The sequence below is a fragment of the Oncorhynchus nerka genome, linkage group LG9b (assembly GCF_034236695.1).
Source record: "Oncorhynchus nerka isolate Pitt River linkage group LG9b, Oner_Uvic_2.0, whole genome shotgun sequence".
NCBI lineage: Eukaryota > Metazoa > Chordata > Actinopteri > Salmoniformes > Salmonidae > Oncorhynchus > Oncorhynchus nerka.
The window spans coordinates 40,157,618-40,163,617 of NC_088424.1; positions in this window are offsets into that span (position 1 = coordinate 40,157,618).

The following is a 6,000-nucleotide window of genomic DNA, read 5'->3' on the forward strand; positions in this document are numbered from 1 at the left end:
ACAGTACAGTAGAGTTTAATTCAGCCGAGTACAGCCCAGTACAGCACAGTAGAGTTTAATTCAGCCGAGTACAGCACAGTAGAGTTTAATTCAGCCGAGTACAGCACAGTAGAGTTTAATTCAGCCGAGTACAGCACAGTACAGTAGAGTTTAATTCAGCCGAGTACAGTCCAGTACAGCACAGTACAGTAGAGTTTAATTCAGCCGAGTACAGCACAGTAGAGTTTAATTCAGCCGAGTACAGTCCAGTACAGTAGAGTTTAATTCAGCCGAGTACAGTCCAGTACAGCACAGTACAGTAGAGTTTAATTCAGTCGAGTACAGCACAGTAGAGTTTAATTCAGCCGAGTACAGCACAGTACAGTTTAATTCAGCCGAGTACAGCACAGTACAGTAGAGTTTAATTCAGCTGAGTACAGTAGAGTTTAATTCAGCCGAGTACAGTCCAGTACAGTAGAGTTTAATTCAGTCGAGCACAGTCCAGTAGAGTTTAATTCAGCCGAGTACAGTCCAGTCCAGTAGAGTTTAATTCAGCCGAGTACAGTCCAGTCCAATAGAGTTTAATTCAGCCGAGTACAGTCCAGTACAGTACAGTCCAGTCCAGTAGAGTTTAATTCAGCCGAGTACAGTCCAGTACAGTACAGTCCAGTCCAGTAGAGTTTAATTCAGCCGAGTACAGCACAGTACAGTAGAGTTTAATTCAGCCGAGTACAGTCCAGTCCAGTAGAGTTTAATTCAGCCGAGTACAGCACAGTACAGTAGAGTTTAATTCAGCCGAGTACAGCACAGCACAGTAGAGTTTAATTCAGCAGTACAGTCCAGTACAGCACAGTACAGTAGTTTAATTCAGTCGAGTACAGCACAGTAGAGTTTAATTCAGCCGAGTACAGTCCAGTACAGTACAGTCCAGTCCAGTAGAGTTTAATTCAGCCGAGTACAGTCCAGTACAGTACAGTCCAGTCCAGTAGAGTTTAATTCAGCCGAGTACAGCACAGTACAGTAGAGTTTAATTCAGCCGAGTACAGCACAGCACAGTAGAGTTTAATTCAGCCGAGTACAGTCCAGTACAGCACAGTACAGTAGTTTAATTCAGTCGAGTACAGCACAGTAGAGTTTAATTCAGCCGAGTACAGTCCAGTACAGCACAGTACAGTAGTTTAATTCAGTCGAGTACAGCACAGTAGAGTTTAATTCAGCCGAGTACAGTCCAGTACAGTAGAGTACAGTGCAGTAGAGATTAATTCAGCAGAGTACAGTCCAGTCCAGTACAGTACAGTAGAGTTTAATTCAGCCGAGTACAGTCCAGTCCAGTACAGTACAGTAGAGTTTAATTCAGCCGAGTACAGTAGAGTTTAATTCAGCCGAGTACAGCACAGCACAGTAGAGTTTAATTCAGCTGAGTACAGTCCAGTACAGCACAGTACAGTAGTTTAATTCAGTCGAGTACAGCACAGTAGAGTTTAATTCAGCCGAGTACAGTCCAGTACAGCACAGTACAGTAGTTTAATTCAGTCGAGTACAGCACAGTAGAGTTTAATTCAGCCGAGTACAGTCCAGTACAGTAGAGTACAGTGCAGTAGAGATTAATTCAGCAGAGTACAGTCCAGTCCAGTACAGTAGAGTTTAATTCAGCCGAGTACAGTCCAGTACAGTACAGTAGAGTTTAATTCAGCCGAGTACAGTCCAGTCCAGTACAGTACAGTAGAGTTTAATTCAGCCGAGTACAGTAGAGTTTAATTCAGCCGAGTACAGTCCAGTCCAGTAGAGTTTAATTCAGCCGAGTACAGTCCAGTACAGTACAGTCCAGTCCAGTAGAGTTTAATTCAGCCGAGTACAGCCCAGTCCAGTAGAGTTTAATTCAGCCGAGTACAGCACAGCACAGTAGAGTTTAATTCAGCCGAGTACAGCACAGCACAGTAGAGTTTAATTCAGCCCAGTACAGTACAGTAGAGTTTAATTCAGCCGAGTACAGCACAGTACAGTAGAGTTTAATTCAGCCGAGTACAGCCCAGTACAGCACAGTAGAGTTTAATTCAGCCCAGTACAGCACAGTAGAGTTTAATTCAGCCGAGTACAGCACAGTAGAGTTTAATTCAGCCGAGTACAGCACAGTAGAGTTTAATTCAGCCGAGTACAGCACAGTACAGTAGAGTTTAATTCAGCCGAGTACAGTCCAGTACAGCACAGTACAGTAGAGTTTAATTCAGCCGAGTACAGCACAGTAGAGTTTAATTCAGCCGAGTACAGTCCAGTACAGTAGAGTTTAATTCAGCCGAGTACAGTCCAGTACAGCACAGTACAGTAGAGTTTAATTCAGTCGAGTACAGCACAGTAGAGTTTAATTCAGCCGAGTACAGCACAGTACAGTTTAATTCAGCCGAGTACAGCACAGTACAGTAGAGTTTAATTCAGCTGAGTACAGTAGAGTTTAATTCAGCCGAGTACAGTCCAGTACAGTAGAGTTTAATTCAGTCGAGCACAGTCCAGTAGAGTTTAATTCAGCCGAGTACAGTCCAGTCCAGTAGAGTTTAATTCAGCCGGTACAGTCCAGTCCAATAGAGTTTAATTCAGCCGAGTACAGTCCAGTACAGTACAGTCCAGTCCAGTAGAGTTTAATTCAGCCGAGTACAGTCCAGTACAGTACAGTCCAGTCCAGTAGAGTTTAATTCAGCCGAGTACAGCACAGTACAGTAGAGTTTAATTCAGCCGAGTACAGTCCAGTCCAGTAGAGTTTAATTCAGCCGAGTACAGCACAGTACAGTAGAGTTTAATTCAGCCGAGTACAGCACAGCACAGTAGAGTTTAATTCAGCCGAGTACAGTCCAGTACAGCACAGTACAGTAGTTTAATTCAGTCGAGTACAGCACAGTAGAGTTTAATTCAGCCGAGTACAGTCCAGTACAGTACAGTCCAGTCCAGTAGAGTTTAATTCAGCCGAGTACAGTCCAGTACAGTACAGTCCAGTCCAGTAGAGTTTAATTCAGCCGAGTACAGCACAGTACAGTAGAGTTTAATTCAGCCGAGTACAGCACAGCACAGTAGAGTTTAATTCAGCCGAGTACAGTCCAGTACAGCACAGTACAGTAGTTTAATTCAGTCGAGTACAGCACAGTAGAGTTTAATTCAGCCGAGTACAGTCCAGTACAGCACAGTACAGTAGTTTAATTCAGTCGAGTACAGCACAGTAGAGTTTAATTCAGCCGAGTACAGTCCAGTACAGTAGAGTACAGTGCAGTAGAGATGAATTCAGCAGAGTACAGTCCAGTCCAGTACAGTACAGTAGAGTTTAATTCAGCCGAGTACAGTCCAGTCCAGTACAGTACAGTAGAGTTTAATTCAGCCGAGTACAGTAGAGTTTAATTCAGCCGAGTACAGCACAGCACAGTAGAGTTTAATTCAGCTGAGTACAGTCCAGTACAGCACAGTACAGTAGTTTAATTCAGTCGAGTACAGCACAGTAGAGTTTAATTCAGCCGAGTACAGTCCAGTACAGCACAGTACAGTAGTTTAATTCAGTCGAGTACAGCACAGTAGAGTTTAATTCAGCCGAGTACAGTCCAGTACAGTAGAGTACAGTGCAGTAGAGATTAATTCAGCAGAGTACAGTCCAGTCCAGTACAGTAGAGTTTAATTCAGCCGAGTACAGTCCAGTACAGTACAGTAGAGTTTAATTCAGCCGTACAGTCCAGTCCAGTACAGTACAGTAGAGTTTAATTCAGCCGAGTACAGTAGAGTTTAATTCAGCCGAGTACAGTCCAGTCCAGTAGAGTTTAATTCAGCCGAGTACAGTCCAGTACAGTACAGTCCAGTCCAGTAGAGTTTAATTCAGCCGAGTACAGCCCAGTCCAGTAGAGTTTAATTCAGCCGAGTACAGCACAGCACAGTAGAGTTTAATTCAGCCGAGTACAGCACAGCACAGTAGAGTTTAATTCAGCCCAGTACAGTACAGTAGAGTTTAATTCAGCCGAGTACAGCACAGTACAGTAGAGTTTAATTCAGCCGAGTACAGCCCAGTACAGCACAGTAGAGTTTAATTCAGCCCAGTACAGCACAGTAGAGTTTAATTCAGCCGAGTACAGCACAGTAGAGTTTAATTCAGCCGAGTACAGCACAGTAGAGTTTAATTCAGCCGAGTACAGCACAGTACAGTAGAGTTTAATTCAGCCGAGTACAGTCCAGTACAGCACAGTACAGTAGAGTTTAATTCAGCCGAGTACAGCACAGTAGAGTTTAATTCAGCCGAGTACAGTCCAGTACAGTAGAGTTTAATTCAGCCGAGTACAGTCCAGTACAGCACAGTACAGTAGAGTTTAATTCAGTCGAGTACAGCACAGTAGAGTTTAATTCAGCCGAGTACAGCACAGTACAGTTTAATTCAGCCGAGTACAGCACAGTACAGTAGAGTTTAATTCAGCTGAGTACAGTAGAGTTTAATTCAGCCGAGTACAGTCCAGTACAGTAGAGTTTAATTCAGTCGAGCACAGTCCAGTAGAGTTTAATTCAGCCGAGTACAGTCCAGTCCAGTAGAGTTTAATTCAGCCGAGTACAGTCCAGTCCAATAGAGTTTAATTCAGCCGAGTACAGTCCAGTACAGTACAGTCCAGTCCAGTAGAGTTTAATTCAGCCGAGTACAGTCCAGTACAGTACAGTCCAGTCCAGTAGAGTTTAATTCAGCCGAGTACAGCACAGTACAGTAGAGTTTAATTCAGCCGAGTACAGTCCAGTCCAGTAGAGTTTAATTCAGCCGAGTACAGCACAGTACAGTAGAGTTTAATTCAGCCGAGTACAGCACAGCACAGTAGAGTTTAATTCAGCCGAGTACAGTCCAGTACAGCACAGTACAGTAGTTTAATTCAGTCGAGTACAGCACAGTAGAGTTTAATTCAGCCGAGTACAGTCCAGTACAGTACAGTCCAGTCCAGTAGAGTTTAATTCAGCCGAGTACAGTCCAGTACAGTACAGTCCAGTCCAGTAGAGTTTAATTCAGCCGAGTACAGCACAGTACAGTAGAGTTTAATTCAGCCGAGTACAGCACAGCACAGTAGAGTTTAATTCAGCCGAGTACAGTCCAGTACAGCACAGTACAGTAGTTTAATTCAGTCGAGTACAGCACAGTAGAGTTTAATTCAGCCGAGTACAGTCCAGTACAGCACAGTACAGTAGTTTAATTCAGTCGAGTACAGCACAGTAGAGTTTAATTCAGCCGAGTACAGTCCAGTACAGTAGAGTACAGTGCAGTAGAGATTAATTCAGCAGAGTACAGTCCAGTCCAGTACAGTACAGTAGAGTTTAATTCAGCCGAGTACAGTCCAGTCCAGTACAGTACAGTAGAGTTTAATTCAGCCGAGTACAGTAGAGTTTAATTCAGCCGAGTACAGCACAGCACAGTAGAGTTTAATTCAGCTGAGTACAGTCCAGTACAGCACAGTACAGTAGTTTAATTCAGTCGAGTACAGCACAGTAGAGTTTAATTCAGCCGAGTACAGTCCAGTACAGCACAGTACAGTAGTTTAATTCAGTCGAGTACAGCACAGTAGAGTTTAATTCAGCCGAGTACAGTCCAGTACAGTAGAGTACAGTGCAGTAGAGATTAATTCAGCAGAGTACAGTCCAGTCCAGTACAGTAGAGTTTAATTCAGCCGAGTACAGTCCAGTACAGTACAGTAGAGTTTAATTCAGCCGAGTACAGTCCAGTCCAGTACAGTACAGTAGAGTTTAATTCAGCCGAGTACAGTAGAGTTTAATTCAGCCGAGTACAGTCCAGTCCAGTAGAGTTTAATTCAGCCGAGTACAGTCCAGTACAGTACAGTCCAGTCCAGTAGAGTTTAATTCAGCCGAGTACAGCACAGTCCAGTAGAGTTTAATTCAGCCGAGTACAGTCCAGTACAGTACAGTCCAGTCCAGTAGAGTTTAATTCAGCCGAGTACAGTCCAGTCCAGTAGAGCACAGCACAGTAGAGTTTAATTCAGCCGAGTACATTTACATTTACATTTAAGTCAT